The sequence below is a fragment of the Carlito syrichta genome, unplaced genomic scaffold (genome assembly GCF_000164805.1).
Source record: "Carlito syrichta isolate Samal-C Ts95f unplaced genomic scaffold, Tarsius_syrichta-2.0.1 Scaffold305639, whole genome shotgun sequence".
In the NCBI taxonomy this organism is placed as follows: Eukaryota; Metazoa; Chordata; class Mammalia; order Primates; family Tarsiidae; genus Carlito; species Carlito syrichta.
The window spans coordinates 852294-872167 of NW_007249735.1; the positions used below are offsets into that span (position 1 = coordinate 852294).

A 19874-nucleotide genomic window follows, 5' to 3' on the forward strand; every position below is an offset into this window, starting at 1 on the left:
TGAATTACTATGTGGTTCATTCACCTTTATTCTATTATAAGTAAAATATATGGTATAATTTATGAAGCTATTAATTTTGTTTTTCCAATGGTGCTGTGAGACATTGAAAAGCTTTTTCTTTTAATGGCTTTTATCATTTAAAAATGTTACTGGGAGGACAAAAAAAACCTAGAGGGTAAATAACATTAAGCCTCAGGTAATTTTATCTGTTTGGTTCCAAGCAGAATTTCCAGGGCTTCTTATGTAACTAATAGCTATAGCTTACTTTGTGCCTTTTGCTTCACTGAAGCCCAGCCACCACTGAGCTGTATGTAGGCTGGATGTTTCCACTGTTTTCTGAGTTCTCATATAGATATTTACTCACTGGCCAGGTGTCCTCCATAGGCATCTCTCTTATAGATTATAAAACTGAGATTTGACTCGGCCTTGTTGGAATTTTCAGGACTTAAGTAACCAGGAAAAACATAGGTCAGAAGAGATGATTCAGAACATACTTAATTGTTTTCTTAGTAGAAATTCTTGACCATCTATCTACATAAAAGGATTTAAATCTTGAGATGGGTGAAAGTCAGGATAGGGTGGAGGTTCAGGAGGAAGACATTGACTTCTGGTGGTTCTGTGCTTTGTCACCTTTGGTCACTGACTCTGGAGAAAGTCTAATCCTTCTGTGCTTTACAGGAGGGGAAGTCCATAGACAAGGGCCAGTGTTTTATCAATTTCAGCCATTTGAACCTCTTCATGATTTTTATGGTCTATGTACCACACACTACTATTATTTACTGAGTAGCTTTTCTTCAAATTGGCTTACTAAAATAGAAATAACTATGTTTTAGTCTCATCCTAAATGATGATACCTGTGAAATTGTAAGTTTTCTGTGCTGGTTGATTTTCAGTACACATAACTATAAAAATTGAAATGTGTTGTGCATCCACATACAAACTAACTTACCTTGCAACCCTTTGAGAAGTGTTTCTCTGAACCACCTCTCAGAGGTAGAGAGATGGGATCAATGAGTTTATGAAATACAGGGGCTGTGTTGTCCGGCCCTTCCACAGATAGCCTCACATATGTGTGCTCTGGTCTGTTTAGAAAACACGAGGGCTACATCGTCCAGCCCTCCCATGACTGATTTCATGCATGTGTGCATCATGTCTGTTGATTGCTGCCTTCCAGGCAGAGGCCTCACTTTGCTCATCAGTCAAAGGGAATCCCACCTTCTCCCTCCTCTCCTTCTTCTTCCCCCATCCCGCTTCCCACTGCTCCTGGCCTTCCACACTATCCTTGACAAGTCTAGCAAAGTTACTTCTGAAAATTGATTTGCTTCTGCTGGAAACAAAGATGATCAAGAACCAGCCTTTGTGATTATAGCAAAGTCTGCACTTTGCCTTGGTCTGGGCTCCTCTGTATCCTCATCCTAATGTCCCCATCTTCATTCCTGCCCTCCTCTGTTCATACCTAGTGCCCTCTTCTGTTTGCCCTCTTTCTGTGTGTTCTGCTTTTTACTCCTCTGCTTGCTGCCATCTACTCCAGGGACACACGGACTTTCCTTGCTCCTTAAACCATTCACATGCTTCAAGGGTGCTGCCTTCCTCAGTGATGACAGTCCCCTGTGGCCAGAGACCATGTTGCACAGACTCATGTTTTCTTACTTAGGCATTGCTCGGTACACACTTGCTGAGGTGAGTTGAATCCTTGCTCACTTTGCCAGCAGGATATTTGGTACTTTTTGCTGCTTTAAATGTTATAGCACTACTTACTTCAGAAACTGAGAGGATTCTCTTGCAGTTCTTCCAAATATCATGATTTCCCATAATTAATGCTCTTATCCATAATGTCACTCATTAGTGTTACTAGAATAGCTATAAACAAAAAATGTAGAAGCATTTTTTAAGTGCTTGGTAAGAAGATTTCTTTTTCTTTCTAATATCATTTGGTAATATCTGCTCTTAAGAATTTTTATGGAAAAAATTTAATTATATACATTTTTCAACTAACATTTTATATAAAATTCTTTTGTTCATCTAAACTTAGCAATTTTTAAAAAGTTTTTATTTTAGAGTTGTGGGGGATATGTGAGAATTTACTTCATAAGTAAATTGCATGCAGGTGAAGTTTGGGTTTCTAGCCGAATCCTTGCTCCCCCGGTAGTGGATATGGTGCTCAATGGGTGGTTTTGTGCCCCTATACTCCTTCCCTCCTCCCACTAGTAGTGCCCTGTGTCAGTTGTTCCTGTCTTTGTGCTCATGTGACTCAGTGTTTAGGGTCTGCTCATGAATGAGAATATACAGCATTCAGTTTTTTTGTTTCTGTGATAGTTAACTTAGAATGATGGTCTCTAGCTGCACCCATATTGCTGCAAAGGACATAATTTTGTTCTTCTTTATGACTATGTAGTATTCCATCATGTATACTTTCCACATTTTTTCTTTATTCAGTCCACTTTCAATGGATATCTGGGTTGGTTCTGTGTATTTGCTATTGTGAATAGTACTGCAGTGAACATATGTGTGCAGGTGTCTTTTTGGTAGAACAATTTATGTTCTTCTGGGTGTATTCCCAGAAGTGGGATTGCTGGATCATATAGTAGCTCGCTTTTTAGTTCTTTGAGAAAATGCCACACTGCTTTCCATAAAGGCTGAACTAGCTTACATTCCCACCAACAGTGTAGAAGTGTTCCCTTTTCTCTACCTCGCCAACACCTGTTGTTTTTGGACTTTTTAATGATAGCCATCCTGACCAGTGTGAGATGGTCTCTCATTGTAGTTTTGATTTGCATTTCTCTGTTAATTAGTGAAGCTGAGTAGTTTTTCATGTTTGTTGGCTGCTTTAATTTCTTCCTTTTGAGAAGTGTCTGTTCATGTCCTTTGCCCACTTTTTAAGCAGTTATTTGTCTTTGTCCTGCTGACTCGCTTGCGTTCCTTGTAGATCCTGAATGTTAGGCTTGTGTCAGATATATAGCTTGCAAATATTTTTTCCCATTCTGTGGGTTGTCTCTTTACTGTCTTGGTGGTTTCTTTTGCTATACAAAAACTTTTTAGCTTGATAGGCTCCCACCTATCAATCTTAGCTTTTGCTTTATTTGCTTTTGGGGACTTGGCTATGAACTCATTGCCTACTCCAGTGTCCAGGAGGGTATTCCTCAAGCTTTCTTCTGCTCTTATAGTTTGGGGTTTCACATTTAAGTCCTTGATCCATTTCTAGTTAATTTTTGTATATGGTGTTAGGTAGGGGCCCAGTTTCATTCTTCTGCATGTGGTTAGCCAGTTTTCCTAGCACAATTGCTAAATATGGTATCTTTCCCCCAATGTTTGTTTTTGTTGACTTTGTCAAAGATGACTTAGTTGAAGGTCTGTGGTTTTATTTCTGTATCTTCTGTCGCCTGTTCTACTGGTCTTTGTGTCTATTTTTGTGCCAGTGCCATGCTGTCTCGGTTATTGTTGCCTTCTAGTAAAATGTGAGATCTAAAATTTAATGCCTCTAGCCTTGTTCTTTTAACTAAGGAATGCTTTAGCTATTTGGGCTCTTTTTTGCTTCCATATAGATTTCTGTATTGTCTTTTATAGGTCTATGAAAAATGATGCTGGTAGTTTAATAAGCATTCTTTTGAATCTGTAGATTTCCTTGAGTAGGATAGACTTCTTGACAATATTGATTCTTCCAGTCCATGAGAATAGTATGTTCTTTCATTTATTTGTGTCATTCTTGATTTCTTTGAGCAGTGTTTTGTAGTTCTTGTTGTAAAAGTCTGTCACCTCTTTGGTTAGATACTGAGGTATTTTATTTTTTATGTGCCTATTGTGACTAGGATTGTGTTTTTTTATTTCTCAGCCTGCTTATTGTTGGTGTATAGAAATGCGACTGTTTTTTGTGCGTTGATTTTGTATCCCGAGACTTTACCAAAGTGGTTTATCAGTATAAGGAGGTTTTTGACAGACTGTCAAGGGTATAGAATCATATCATCTGAGGAGAGGGATAATTTAACTTTCTCGTTTCCTATTTGTATACCCCCATTTTTTTCTTCTGTCTGATTGCTCTGGCTAGGACTTCTAGTACTATGTTAAATAAGAGGGGTGAAAGTGGGCATCCTTGTCTCATTCTATACACTTAACAATTTTAAACTGAGACTAATCAATAATTACTATATAATCTTTGCATAACAATTAATAATGGAGTTTAGTCTTCAATTATAGATTGTTTCAGTTGTTAAAATAAAAATAAGTGATTTGGAATAGAAGTTTATTTTTTATTCTGATATACCTTGGCATGACTGAAAATGTGATATCTTCTGAAAACAGAAATCCAAATTAAATTGTCTTTTCCATAATACAGTATATAAAATGTTAAACCAATTTTGGTATTGTCTGTTTAAAAATGTTTGAAACTGTCATCTCATGTACTTTCACAATTTTTCAAAATTTCAGTCAGATTTTGAGGAATAACAATGTTTTTCTAAGCTGCATTCAGCTCAACTTTTTAAAGGAGAATAGAAAATTAATTTAAAATGCTGTGTTCTTCAAAATACCTGAACCTACCTTAGAATCAGTGTTGAACTGTTCAGTCCCTTGTGTCTGATAGTGCTAGTGAGAGTTGTAATAAAGTTGGGAAATATAGGGTAATGAATTACTCTTGCTGAGACTCTAGTATAATTAGTGAAAGCCTTATCACTCTCCTTGTGAAACTAGTAAGTTCTTAAATTATGTACACGTTGGCATTTTGGTCCATCTGCTCATGGCAGTGCAGTTGGGAAATATAAATCCATATACTTTTTCTTGCTATGGACTAACACCTACGTAAACACACACACAGCCTACATTGTTGAACTTTGCACACTTGTAAAAGAGCTGCTTTTCATCACTAGAGTGCCACAGAACTTACCAGTGTTCAGAATATTTTTGTAACTATAATGTTGTGTATTTTATTGTAGACTAATTGATTGTGAGTGATGTCATCATTTTTACTGCTATTAAAACCTATCTCTAATTCAACAACAACTTCTTATTGTTTTAACAGATTGTGGAAATAGTACTGGTCAGTTACTAAAGAACCCTTTGCATATTTTATAGAACTATCAAATTTACTTCCAGAAAATCAATAAAAATAGAACTCTTTTCCATTAGTAATTTTTCTCTCACTGACTATTTACAATTATTATTTTATAATGTGCCCTGACAAACTTTCTTGTTGAAAAAAAAAGACTAGTCTAAATACAGTTTGATCTAACCCTGGTGAATGAGCAGCTCTTATCTTCTCATCTGTAATTCTGCTCAAGTCTTGTTTATCCCACTATAAGTAATCTGTAAGTGAATTAAATGTAGTTTTGATCAACTTTATTGTCCTGCTTTCATTGAGATAAAGAGTTAAGTTTGGTGAACGTTTGAAAATTTTGATTAAGAAAATTAACCGAATACTTTAAAGAATTACCCTGTATATAGTTATTTTACCTCCAAATAGATTCGGAGCAACTGGGTTAGGATTCAAAGACTTCGAAGTTGACTGTTAGCTAGGTGCCCTGTTTGGAGACAGATGACACGGTTGCATTTTTATTCATCATCCAGGAGCAGAGAATCTTTTGGGGGTGGAAAGGGACATGTCTGTGCCATCAGTGCTGAAGTATGCAGAGTGTGCCTTACCTGTGTGCAGATTAGCATTCCCTGTTTTTCCAAACTAACACTTACAGGAAACTTTGAAACCCAGTTTTATTCACAATCCCACCATGAAATTTTGTCCTGTTTGTCAGTGAAACCAACTTGATCACAGAGTTGTGGTAGCATCAGTCACAGCTACCTGGTGGGGAAATCAGCCTCCCTGCCCAGTTCACATAAGCAACATGTCCCTTGGGTGTGCCAACTAGCAGCCAGGTGTGTGATGTTTAAAGAGCAATTTATCTGAGTCCCTGTCCCAATGTGAGCCCAGGGGAGCAGGGGCTTGGTCGTTACTCCCATTAGTCCAAGTGGAGTGAATATGTCCCAACTGCAGTAAGGAAAGTCCATGTCTATGAGTCTGGAGGCTCCTGGCATACCTAGGCTGGTTGTAAACACAGAAATGGAGCCCATTGCCTGGAATGAAGACCATTGCTTCTGTGGGAAGAAAGTGGAATCATGTCCTAAGCCTATAGGTTAATTTGACTGCATTTTTATATACATGTGTATTATCTTTCCTCAAAGTCCTAGACCCTCTGTAACCTTGACACAACTGCTTGGCCCAGCCCTTTGGTAGCTGAGAGATAAACTTCTAATGCTAGGGTGGCTCTTAGGGAGACCCAGGAAGGCAGCAGCAAGAGCAGCCCCACATTTGGTAATGGTATATGAAAAAGCAGTGTGCATATTGTAGAAAGTTCCTGGAAGTAGCAAAGTATGACAATTGAAATGTATAATGGTGTTAAATATGCTGTTTTCTAAAGTAGGCACATCTGAGGGAGGGAAAAGCTTTTAGAATTGTAAAGTTTATATATCTAATTTTAGTTATTTGGAAAAATAATTTATCTGAAGTACTTCATTATCTGCCTGGGTCAGATCAATGAGATGGTACCTCCATTGTCAAATACTTTCAGGGATAGTGTATTTTCAGTTTAGTATCTACATATTTCTTGAGATCATTTACTTTTATATTTTTCTTTGTTCCCGTTGGAGGTGAAGAGTTGTTTACTCCTGTTTTTATTTAAACTTTTATGAACCTGGCATTGCTGTACTCCTCCAGGACTCCCTAGGCCTGGTCTGTTTAGCCCAAGTGCTTTTGGGGATTCCTCCTGCTTCCCGGGTATCTCAGGGATCTATTAAGTAGTTAAGGATGTTTCAGGCTAGACTATATGGCTATATTAAAACTTTTTCAATGTTTTCATAGTTTCTACTAAGGACTACGCAATAGCAACAACTTAATAGCAGTAGCCTCACAGCAGTACACAGGGAGGAAGGGCTAGATGCCATGGATGACTCTGGGCCCTCCCAGGCATCTGTGCCATGGGCGAGGCAGCTGCAGGGAGGGAGGATGACTCTACAGTCACATGGTCAGTGTTGGAATTCTGTGTCTGATGGATTTTAGTGTCTACCTCAGAGGACCGTGGTGAGGGTTAGATTAAATCATATAAAGTTCTGGGAAGAGACTGTACTAACTACTATCTCAATTATCTTTTAGGAGTATTTAGTCAGAGGGGTGGCAGCTGCATGCAGCATCATTGATGACTCAAGCTTTAAAGATGAGAAAGAAAGGTCTAGAGAGACTGGCCTAAGGTCACAATGGAAGCAAGGACAAATATCAAAAATATAGCTGTCCTGACAACTCAGATGTGCTTTTATTAAGACCTTCTAGCTGCACTTTATCCAAATAAGCTATATATAATAAGTCTAGAACATAGAAAGATTAAACATAGAATTCTGATTATGGTGGATATTCAAATTCTATTAGAAGTTTGAAATGCCATTATTAATACAATCTGCAAGTTACCACTATCATCTTTATTTTCTTTAATTCTCGATATATTTTATCAAGATAAGTTATACAGTATGACTAAATACAGCAACTAAGAACACTTTTATCAAAAATAAATTTATGAGTTGTATAACAGTTTAGTTTCAGAAAAATAGTAGTCTTTCTGTCAGTGCTGTCAGTCAGTGAGAAAGATTCCCAAGGATGGTAGAGAAAAAGAACAACCAAAAACGTAGGATCTCCTCTTATAACCAGAGCAACTTGTGAGGTGTATGAAGGGTGTGAGGTCCAAAGCCTGAAGTAGAGGACTCATTTTAATCCAGCCTGCATTAGGCCATAGTGTGCTCGTTTACCCCAGGGCAGGGTGGGCGGGGAGCCCCCAGACTTTTGAAGGATCAGAGGAAAGCTACTGAAGCTCCCCACAGAAAACTGACAGAAGCCACAAAGTCCACCGTGTTTCTGCTTTGGCTTACTGGGTTATCTCTTTTTTGTTAAAGACAATACACTTGAGAAAACCTTTTAAAATAAGGTAATTAGAGTTCCGTTCCCACACACTCATGGAAGGCAGCTGATCAGTAAGGTGCGGTGTAAACTATGGAGATTGCCCTGTTCCATGCCTAGCCCCTTTCTTCTTCTCTCTTGGAGCCACTTTCCTCATCCCTGTGCCTTAGTTTTCTCATCTGTAGGGCAGGGACAATAATAATACCTACCACATAGGACATTATGGGCATTAAATGGACATCAGGCACTTCAAATAATGCTTTTATCCTAATCCCTCAGTAAATGCTTACTATTAATTATAAATCTAAATGAAACCAAAAGTGAAGATTGAACAAAGTTGATTTGCTCTGCCTGGTGAAGAAAATACTTTACATATTCTGTAATAGGGCTAATTTTTATAAAACTAGCAGGCAGTGTTGTTTCTCTGTCTCTACCTCTCTCACTCATGAGATTCTTCATAAACATATGCACTTAAGAGTATGGATTTGCTCCCAGACCCAAAGGTATTTGGGAGTGTACCTTGAATTTCAAATAGCTGTGATTTTATTTAACATTATTGAATTTTAGTTTTATTATATTATTATCAGAGAGTTTGGTCTATGAGATCTCATCTTTGAGATGATTAAGTTTTTCTTTGTAGCCATCTTTATCATTGATTTTTTATAAATATTTTATTGATGTGAGAAAATGCAGATTTTTAATTCAAAGGATGTACCTTTTCTGTTTCTCTAAAAAACAAGTTTTGGTGGTTATATTACTTAATTCTTCCACATTCTTGTTTAGAATTGTCTTTTTTTTTTTTTTTTGAGTGTGAATCTCACTCTCTTAACCAGACTGGAGTGCAGTGGCCTCCTGAACAGCTAGGACTACAGGCATGTGCCACCATTCCCAGATAATTTTTTGATTTTTTGTAGAGATGAGATCTTGCTATGTTGCTTAAGAGTGTGGATTTGCTCCCAGATCCACACTCCTGAACTCCCGGGCTCAAGCAATCCTCCTACCTTGGCCTCCCACAGTGTGAGATTTTATAGGTGTGAGCCATTGTGCTCAGCCTAGAATTGTCAAATTGGAAGAAATATATAATTATGTGCCACATAATAATGTTTTGGTCAGTGACAGTTTGTATGTACAATAGTAGACTCATAAGATTATAGTAAGTATTTTTACTGTACCTTTTCTATGTTTAGATATGATTAAATGTAAAATGCTTGCCATTGTATTACAATTGCCTACAGTATTCAGTATAGTTACATGCTATGAGGATTTGTAGCCTAGGAGCCATAGGCTGTACCATGCAGCCTAGGTGTGTAGTAGGATATACCATCTAGGTTGGTATAAACACATCCCATGATGCTCACACAATGATGCAATCACCCAGTGACTCTTTTCTCAGAATGTATTCTCATTGTTACGTGATGCATGACTATATTATTTAGTTCTCACAATATTTGTGTTTTTAATAAAGTTTAAACTCCCAACAGATCCTATAACTAATTAGAGGCTTATGACTGTGTAAATTTTCTTTGTAAATTGTGTATTTTGCCCTTTTATCTTAATAACCATTTTAACCTAAAATTTCACCTTGTCGACTATGAACATGGTCCCTCTGGGCTTACACGAATGGCCAGGAGTGACCATTCTTTCATCCTCTGCAGGTAGATTGTCTAAACAGACAGCTAATTCCATGACTTCTGCTGATGACATCAAAATCATTGTTAAAGGATTTTTAAAAGCATGATATTTTAGAAATTGTAGTTTATGTTAATGATGTAAGGAGAAGTAGCTGGGAAGACTTATCTCTCAAGGAACGCTTACTCTCTGATTGTGATATTTTTCTCCCTTATTAGAACAGCAGTTATCAAACCCAAACATAATGTTAGGGAGTCCTTTTTAAAATTACCCAGAGGAACTCAAATCATTCTACAAAAAAGAACCCTGCACACGTATGTTTGTTGTAGCTATATTCACAACAGTAAAAACGTGGAACCAACCATGCTACCCATCGAAGCTGAACTGGATTAAAAAATATGGTACATATACACAGTGGAATATTACACAACCATAAAGAAGGACAAACATATGGACTTTGCAGCAACTTGGATGGATTTAGAGTCGATCATACTCAGTGATCTACCACAGAAACATAGAACAGAGCACCATATGTTCTCAATCATAACTGGACCTTGAAAAATTGTAATACTATAAGAAAGGGGTTGACAGTAATGGAAAACTGTCAGGGGACGGGGGTGGTATTGACAGTTAAGGGAAACTGCTATGGGAGGAAGGAGCATACCTCATAACAAGGGTAACTGCGTAATCAACGTTTGTATACCTAACCCTGAATTGTACCCCACATCTTTATAAAAATTTTTTAAAAGAAAATAATTAGGCAAATAAACAAATAGAATATATGGAAATCACATAGCCAGTGCTTAAATATATTTTACATCTTTTTATATAAACTTTTACATGATAAAAGTTCTTTTTATATAAACTTTTACATGATAAAAGTAGTTTCACAAATGAAAAAATAAAAGATTGTGAATGGGTGATGCTGAAAAAAATAAAAATAATAAAATTACTGATGACCTCAAGAAGATTTAGGTCATGTGAGTTATATCTGTTCATGTTTATCATATTAGAAATTAAATAATTTTTAAAAATATTTCTCCATCTATTTAAAAGTAAGAAATGGCATGCCTTACACCTTTGCACATCCTCCTAGCATCTGATGTGATGGAGGATCCTCTTCCACCCACCACCTCAAGTTCAGTCTGTTGTGACGGCACACCTCACATGCCTCTGGAACACTTCATTGCACACTTATAAGTGTGAGGATGGAAAAAGAAAATGATATGTTAATGATACTGTAGAAAAAAGTTTGCTCTCAGACCTCTCCTAGAGGCCCCTGGATGAAACTTTGGGATCCTTTGGAATCCCAAACTTTCTCTGTCTCTACTTCTCTCCTTGGTGAGAAATAGGGCATGTGCATCTCTTATCTTTTTCCTTTTTTCTTTGAGGACTAAAAAATATTCTGGAATGTTTCTTTCATAAACCCAGTGTTACAGGGCAAGAAGCCTATCTGGGAAGGTTTTGTTATTAAATTATGCTTGTGGCTGGCTGTATCTTGTAGATTAGACAGTTCATTGTTGTGCATATGTAATCACATCTGACAACCTAGCTTTTATCAGTGATAAAGCTGATAACTTCATTGGCCTGGATCCTTTGTCTCTACATTGATTCTAAATTGAGACAGAGAAGGGATGCTATTCAACATTAAAACAAGAAAGAAATTTATTAACAATATTCAGCTAATTTGACAAGATAAAGAAACAGGACTGAAATTTTAGCAGTAGGCTTCTCATCTTTGTTTGGTATAACCTGATCTAATCTCTGGCCAGTTTTCTGAACTCCAGTGTATTTTAGTATAGAATACTTTATATATAAATACATTAGACATTACAGAATGGTTTTTTTTCCAAAGATTATACAGTGATTGTTTATGTGTATTATTTGTGGCTAAGTATGTGAGTTAATATTTTCTTTTCTCATTTTGAAAATCGGGAAAGGCTGAAAGGAGAATTGGAAGGAGGGGATGAAAAATTCCATTTTCAGAGAGATAAGAAGCAGATGCAATGCATAGACGCTAAACTATACATAAAGTTTACCAAGCAGCTAATTGGTCATAAATAATATCAAAACACTAGTCAAGGGCAGGTCTAGAAACACATGCCCTATGGAGTGAGAGGCAGAATGTAGATGTTCAGCTGTGACTTGCAGAATGCTGAAATTCCAGGGAGGTGTGCTGGCAGTAAAGGGTTTGGGTCTCAACCCACTTTTACTCAGAGAGGTGGACAGTGGGGCCCCCAGAATTCACACACGTCAAGCAAAAGCTGGAGAGATCACCCAAGGTGGGAAGCCTGGAGGCTGCCTTGCCCCTACCCGAGGAGGCTCTGCAAAGCAGATGCTCTAGGAAGTTCAGAAATTCATATTAGAGAAGGTGATCGTCACAACATGGATGCTCTCTAAGGAAAATATAGGATGTGTGTCCATGAAGCAGGATGGAGTCATGACCAGACAGTTTATCTTGAGAAAAACAAAAACAGGAAACTCAAAAGGCATCTCTGTGAAGAAAGAGCCTGGTACAGAAATACTACAAATCAGAAATGAGATGTTAATGTAGGCTGACATCCAAAATGCTTGGAACTAGAAGTGTTTCAGATTAGGGGCTTTTTCAGATTATGGAATATCTACATATACATAATGAGATACTCTGGAAGCGAGACCCAAGTCTAAACATGAAATTCATGTATGTTTCATATACATCTTATAGACATGGCCTGAAGGTAATTGTATACAATATATTTTTTAACAATTTTGTGCAACCCATTACACAAGGGCAGGTGAGGAATCTTCTACTTATGACTTCATATCAGTGCTCAGAAAGTTTTGGATTTGGAGTAATATTTGATTTTGTGGGAATTTTTGTTTTATTTATTTCAATAACTTTAGGGGGTACAAATAGTTTTTGGATACATAATGGCATTGTATAGTGGTAAGGAAGTCTGGGCTTTAAGTGTACCCACCACTCCTGCCTGTGCCTATTGTACATGATAGGTGATTTTTCAACCCTCCACCCCTTTTCCACTTCCCCCTCTTGAGTCTCCAATGTCCACTATGTCATTCTCTATGCCTATGCAGATTCTTAGTTTAGCTCTCACTTATAAGGGAGAGCATACAGTGTTTAGTTTTCTATTTCTGTGTTAATTTACTTAAGATGATGTTGTCCAAGCCTATCCAAGTTGTTGAAAAAGATACTACTTCGTTCTTTTTGACAGCTGAATAATATTCCATAGTGTATATATACTATATTTTCATTATCTACTGGTCAGGTGATGAGCATTTAGGTTGATTCCACATCATTGCAATTGTGGATTGTGCTGCAATGAACATATGGGTACAGGTGTCTTTTTGATATAATGATCTCTGTTCCTTTGGGTAGATAACCTAGTAATGGGATTGTTGGATCAAGTGGTAGATCTACTTTTCATCCTTTGAGCTATCTCCATCAGATTTCCATAGAAGTTGTACTAGTTTACACTCCCATCAACAATGTATAAGTATTCCCTTTTCACTGGCATCTATTTTTAAGATTTAGTAAAAATCTATTTTTTAGATTTAGTAAAGTTTCAGGATATAAAATTAAAACACACTAATCAGTAGCACGGTTATACACCAACAGTGATCAGGTTGAGAATCGAATCAAGAGCTCAATTCCATTTACAATAGAAACCAAAAAGTTAAAATACCTAGACATATATGTAACCAAGGAGGTGAAAGATCCATACAAGGAGAACTACACTAAATTCATGAAACTTTATTAAATTCATTTATCAAGTTCAGGAGTTTTTTGGAGAAATCTTTAAGATTATTGTTTATCTTTGAGATTTATTTTTTGATTTTTTTGTAGTGGCCATTCTGACTGGTATGAGGTGGTATTGCATTGTGGTTTTAATTTACATTTCCCTGATGATGAGTGCCAATAGGCATTTTTTCATATATTTATTGGCCATTTGTATGTCTTCTTTTGAGAGATATCTGTTCCTGTCATTTGCCTACTTTTTAATGAGTCCATTTGCTTTTTGCTGGCTGATTTGTTTGTGTTCTTTGTAGCTTCTGGATATTAGTTCTTTGTCAAATGCATAATTTGCAAATATCTTCTTCCATTCTGTAGGTTGCCTATTTGCTCTGTTGATTATTATTATTTGCTGTGTAAAAGTCTTTTAGTTTAATTTAGTCCTACTTTTTATTTTATTTTTGTTGCATTTGCTTTTGGGGTTTTAGCAAAGTCTCTGCCTAGACCAATGTCCATAAGAGTTTTTCCTAGGTTTCTTCCAGTATTTTTATGGTTTCAGGTCTGAAATTTAACTCTTTAATTCATCTTGAATTTTTGCATATGGTGAGAGGTAGGGAATCAAGTTTCATTTTTCTACATATAGCTATCCAATTTTCCTAGCACCATTTGTTGACCAGGGTGTCCTTTCCCTAGTGTGTGTTTTGAAGTTCAATTGGTTGTAGGTATATGGGCTTATTTCTGGATTCTCTGTTCTGTTCCATTGGTTCACATGTCTGCTCTTGTACCAGTACCATGCTGTTTTGGTTACTATAGCCTTGTAGTATAATTTAAAGTCAAGTAATGTGATGCCTCAGCTTTGTTCTTTTTGCCTCGGATTGCTTTGGCTATTCTGGCTTTTTTTATTCCATATAAATTTTAGGATTGTTCTTTCTAATTCTGTGAAAAATGATATTACTAGTTTGATAGGGATTATGTTGATCTGTAGACCACTTTGGATAATATGGTTATTTTAACATTGTTGATCCTCTCAATTCATGAGCATGGGATGTTTCTTCATTTGTTTGTGTTCTCTATAATTTCTTTCACCAGTATTTTGTAGATCTCCTTGTAGAGATCTTTCACCTCCTTGATTAAATATATTTCTAGATATTTTAACTTTTTGGCTGCTATTGCAAGTGGAATTGAGTTCTTGATTTGATTCTCAGCTTGGTCACTGTTGGTGTATAACAGTACTACTCATTAGTGTGTTTTGATTTTTGTATCTTAAAACTTTACTAGATTCATTTATCAAGTTAAGGAGTTTTTTAGAGGAATCTTTAAGATTTTCTAGGTATAAAACCATATCGTTGACATATAGAGAAATTTCATTTCTTCTTTTACAATTTGGATACCCCTTATTTCTTTCTCTTGCCTGATTGATTGCTCTGGCAGGTCATGTTTATTGACTTGTTTGTGTTGAACCATCCTTGCATCCCTGGGATAAAATTCACTTGATCATGGTGGATTTTTTTTATGTACTGTTGAATTCAGTTTGCTAATATTTTGTGAGAATTTTTGTGTCTATGTTCATAAGAGATGTTGGTCTATAGTTTTCTTTTTTCATTGTGTCTTTTCCTGGATTTGGTATCAGGGTGGTACTGACTTTGTAGAATTAATTAGGTAGAATGTCCTCTTTCTCAATCTTATGAAATAGCTTTAGTAAAATTGGTACCAGTCTTAGTTGAAAGTCTGGTAGAATTTGGCCATGAGTCCATCAAGTCCTGGGCTTTTTTTGTTGGGAGACTTTTAGTTGCTGTTTCAGTCTCACTACTTGCTATTGACCTGCTCAGGGTTTCTAGTACTTCCTAGTTCAAGGTTGGAGAGTTGTATGTTTCTGAGAATTTATATATTTCCTCTAGATTGTCTAATTTGTGTGCATAGAGGTGTTCATAATAATCACATGTGAGCTTTTGTGTTTCCATCGTATCAGTTGTAATGTCTCCATTTTCATTTCTAAATGAGCTCATTTGAATCTTCTTTCTTCTTTTCTTAATTAATATAGTTTGTGATGTATTAATTTTGTTTATGTTTTTAAAGAACCAACTTTTTGTTTCAGTGATCCTTTGTATAAGAGGGAACAACAACAAAAAGCAATTATCTTGATAGCAGGCTGCTTGTGGTACAGGCCTCCCCTGCTCTAGGAACCCATTGGCATCAGCGTACCAGCTAGCATTGTTGTGAGAGGGTGCTTTGGGTTTCACTTAATTTTTTTTTTTTTTTGAGATTCTTTCAATATGCTTGCCCATTTCATGAGGGGTGATTTATGAGTGCGCCTGCCCACACTGTGCTGTATGTTCAGCAGTTTTTGACCAAAATGGCATGATCCCCTCATGCCCCACCCTCCCTATTCATCTGATCTCGCCCCATGCAACTTTTTGTTTGTTTGTTTCCCCAGATGAAAAAAGTCCTTAAAGGGAAACATTTTGCTGATGTGGAAGTGGTGAAAACAAAAACAAACAAAACAAACAAAAAATGCAGAAGCACTAAAAGGCATCAACATTGATGAGTTCAAAAACTGTTTTGAACAGTGGAAAAAGCATCTTGATAGGTGTTGCATCAAACAGAGAGTACTTTGAAGGTGACTGAAGTTTAAACATGTAAGAATAAATACATAATAATTTATAAATAAATTCTAGTTTGGGGAGTCCCCGCTTATATTTTTTATTCCAGTTTCATTGGTTTTTCTCTGATCTTTGTTATTTATTTTCTTATGCTAGGTTTCAGTTTGGTTTGTTCATGTTTTTCTAGTTCCTTCAGGAGTGACATTAGGTTGTCAATATGCAATCTTTCAGTCTTATTAATATAGGCCTTAAGTGCTATAAATTTTCCTCAGAGCACAGCTTTGGCTTGTCCCAGAGGTTTTGATAACTTGTTTTATTGTTGTCATTCATTTCAAGAAATTTTTAAATTTCCATCTTGATTTCATTGTTGACCAAAGAGTCATTCAAGTGCAGATTTGTTTAACTTCCATGTTTTTGTTTGGTTTTGTGGGTTCTTTTTGGAGTTAATTTCTAGTTGTATTCCCTATGTGGCTATTACTTCTTTGATGGGTTGTGGGGTATACTGCCTATTCCACACCTCTCTGAGTGCTGAGGAAAACTCTCTCTATTGTGGTTTACTATGCAGGAGAAACACACTCTAATTTCTTCTAGTCAGCCTTCTTAATCTCTTTCACATTTTGGATTTTTAAATTAGAGATGCTCAACCTGCATGACCAAGTGAGACAGAATAGACAAAACAGAGTCAGCAGAACTAAGGATAGAAGCAACCAAGAGAATCATAACAGAAGCAAATAAAGAATTGAAAGAGCCCAAGAGAATATAGACACTTTGGAAAATACAGTAAGGGTGATGGAAATGAGAAATTTAATGGAATGAGAAAATTAATGGAAATGAAACAGTAATCATGTGTTTAAAAAGATTAGAAAATTATGGCTGTAGAGGACAGTGAGAGTAGTTTCAGCATATTTATAATTGGAATCTTCAAAGAATAAAACAAAACAGTGAGCCGGAACAAATATTTAAAGATATAATTCAAGAAAATCTTCCTGAGGTAAAAATAGACTTGAGCCTACATTTGAAAGGGCAAACTGTATGCCAGGGACGGGTGACCTAGAACATCATGAATGGGTTATTTCTTGCAGGAATTATTAAAGTATGAAGATGAAGCAAGAATTCTTTCATTAGGCAAACAAATACATAGCCTCTTGTAAGGAAGAAAAAAATTAGGTGGCCTCAACTTTCTCCACATTCTTTAGATAGTGGAGTAATCCTTACAGAATCCTCCAGTCAAACTTTTGTATCAAGGCTTCAGATAAGCCATATTGGCCATGTCAGAACTCAGGGAATATTTATTGTTCTCGTGAGCAGTTTTGTTTGAAGAAACAATGTCCACAGGACTAGATGTCAGTGATTGTCCAGCGCATTAATTAAAGCCTGAGATGAGAATACCAGGTATGGATGATAATGATGGAGCACTGCTGTCAACAGTGAATGCCGTAGCAACTGACAATGAAGTAGTGCAACTAGCAAGGCTTGAAGGGCAGGGAGAAAAGGTAGATGGTAGAAGTTTGTTGACTGTCTCACCTGTAATTGCAAGGGAGGTGCTAAGATGTTACTCACTAAAATTGAGTAGAAGAGAGGAATGGAAGGAATGAGGAACAAGATGAATGGCAGATTTAGCATAACTTGGAAGAGGAAGCTAGCATGACTAAGATGTATTGTCTAAGGATTCAGGAGGATAAGAGAATTATTTAGATTTAAAATTATAGAAGTAACATCTAGGGCAAAATAATGCAAATGTTTCTAAATTTTATAAGAAATACAGAAAGAGAGAGAGGGAGAGAGAGAAAAGAACTTTTTTAAAAGCTACAAAGACATACATGTTATGAAATCAAGACCAAACATATCAATAAATGTTAAAAGATTTTAAAAATAAGAAAAAAAAATTTTAAGTAAAATATTTTCAGTTTGTATCAAAAAGTTAAAACTAACTGCCTGTTGGGAGCCAGCCTTGGAGGCCCGCCTGATTGACAAAGTCCAGGTGCGCTGAGGACCCCCGGCTGCAAACCGAGTCCGGGCAGCTGAGGCCCTTCTGTCTTCCGTCTTTGCTGTTGTACAGCTGAAGAAATTCTGTGCAGTTGTGAAAGAAGAAGATGGCATGTTTATGCGAAGTACTCACAGCTAACCTGGAAATGTCATGGTTCATTTTCCCACTATGCCGCTTGGCCTTTTCTAACATATGCAAGGGTTAAACTCTGAAGCACATCAAGAATGCTTTCTTTTCTTGGTTATAAGTTACTAGATATTGCTTGAGTAAAAAATGATATAAGTATATTCACTCCTTATTTGATTTAGGATTATGCAGTTTAGTGTTTAGACATAAGGTTCTTTAGAAGCACAAGTTTATAGTAAGTTTATTATGAGCTCATTATAAGTTCTAACACTTATCCAGGAGTTATGTAGGTGATTTATAACACTGTTTTCACTGACTTAGGATAAAGATTATCTTTAAGGTTCTTCCTTAATTCAATAGTTAAAACTCTAAGTTAACATTTATAAAGTGGTTTTTCACTGAATTCATAATATACTAATCAGACACTTTTATGACAACTTAGCTAAAGACAGAAAACAACCTTGGGGGCCTGGGAAACATTACTAAAAGCTTCTTTTGAGTTTTCTTTAGAAACAAGTACTGCAGGATAAGAGAAAAGTAACGAAGACACCTGGACAACAAAGGCGACTACAGAACCCTGAAGGACATAAAGCCCCAGAAGGAAGACTACTGCTAAACTTTCTGGAGACAGTTCAAGGACTGTAATTCGGGACTTTGGACTAAAACTATCATCTTTGGCCTTATGAATAAGACTCATTGTCTGAATGTTTACAAGGTTCTTGGCTTGTTTATTACTAAGACCACTAGATGGTGGTAACTTGTAGAGCATATATACGTGAAGGAATTTTCTTTGTCTTGCCCCTTTACGAATGGTATAAAAGCTCTGTGTTAACTAACATTAAATTGTCATCTGTTCAAGAAGCAGGTGTCCGGTATATGATTTTCATCTTTCGCCTATCCGTCTCTCCTTCAGGAGATCTCAAGACCTGGCAAGGGGCTGGTCCCCTTCAACTGCCAAGTTGTATTTAAGAAGCACACCTAAAACAGTGATTTACAAAGGTATTTAAAGTAAGAGAATAGGAAAGGTATACTGGACAAATATAAACAAAAATAAAATGGGACAAAAAACATTAAAGGAAAGAAGCAGCTCACTTTTCACTGCCAAAAGATGCTGAATGAAGTTCAGCTGGAAGAGTGAACATCCTAAGAGGGACAGCAGACAATACAGCAGTGGGCCTTGTTCATCCATCATTCTCTATCTCATAAGATCGGTCACAGTGGTTTTTTTTACTGTTATTTTCTAGATATTCAACAATTTGTTTGTATATTCAGTGACCAGATTGCTATTTAAAAAGGAGTTTGGTGGTTGATCACATGCAGAAGATTAAAACAAAATCCCTACCTATCATCATACACAAAAATCAACTCTAAATGGATCAAAGACCTAAATGTAAAACCTCAAACTATAAGAACCTTAGAAAATGCAGGAGACATTCTTATGGAAATTGGAACTGGCAACCAATTCCTGATCAAAACCCCAAGTACCCAGGCCACAAGAGAGAAGATAGACAAGTGGGACCTCATCAAACAGACAAGCTTCTGCAAAGACAAAGAAACCATTAAAAGAGCAGGGAGACTGCCCACAGACTGGGAAAAAATATTTGCTAACTGTATGTCTGATGAAGACCTAACGTCTAGGATCTACAAGGAACTCAAATGTGCCAAAAAGAAAAAAACAAACAGTCCCATTACAAAGTGGGCAAAAGATATGAATAGATAGTTCTCAAAAGAAGACATATGAGCAGCCAACAGATACATGAAAAAAATGCTCAGCCTCACTAGTCATCAAAGAAATGCAAATTAAAACTACACTGAGATTCCACCTAACTCCAGTCAGGATGGCTATCATCAATAACTCAAAAAGCAACAGATGCTGAAGAG

General features: G+C 36.6%; 1 protein-coding gene across 3 annotated transcripts in view; it reads left to right on the top strand.

The window, feature by feature from the left end:
• The window catches only part of FBXO25 (F-box protein 25), a 95086-nt gene that overhangs the window by 52284 nt on the left and 22928 nt on the right, over positions 1-19874 (top strand). The window lies entirely within an intron of this gene.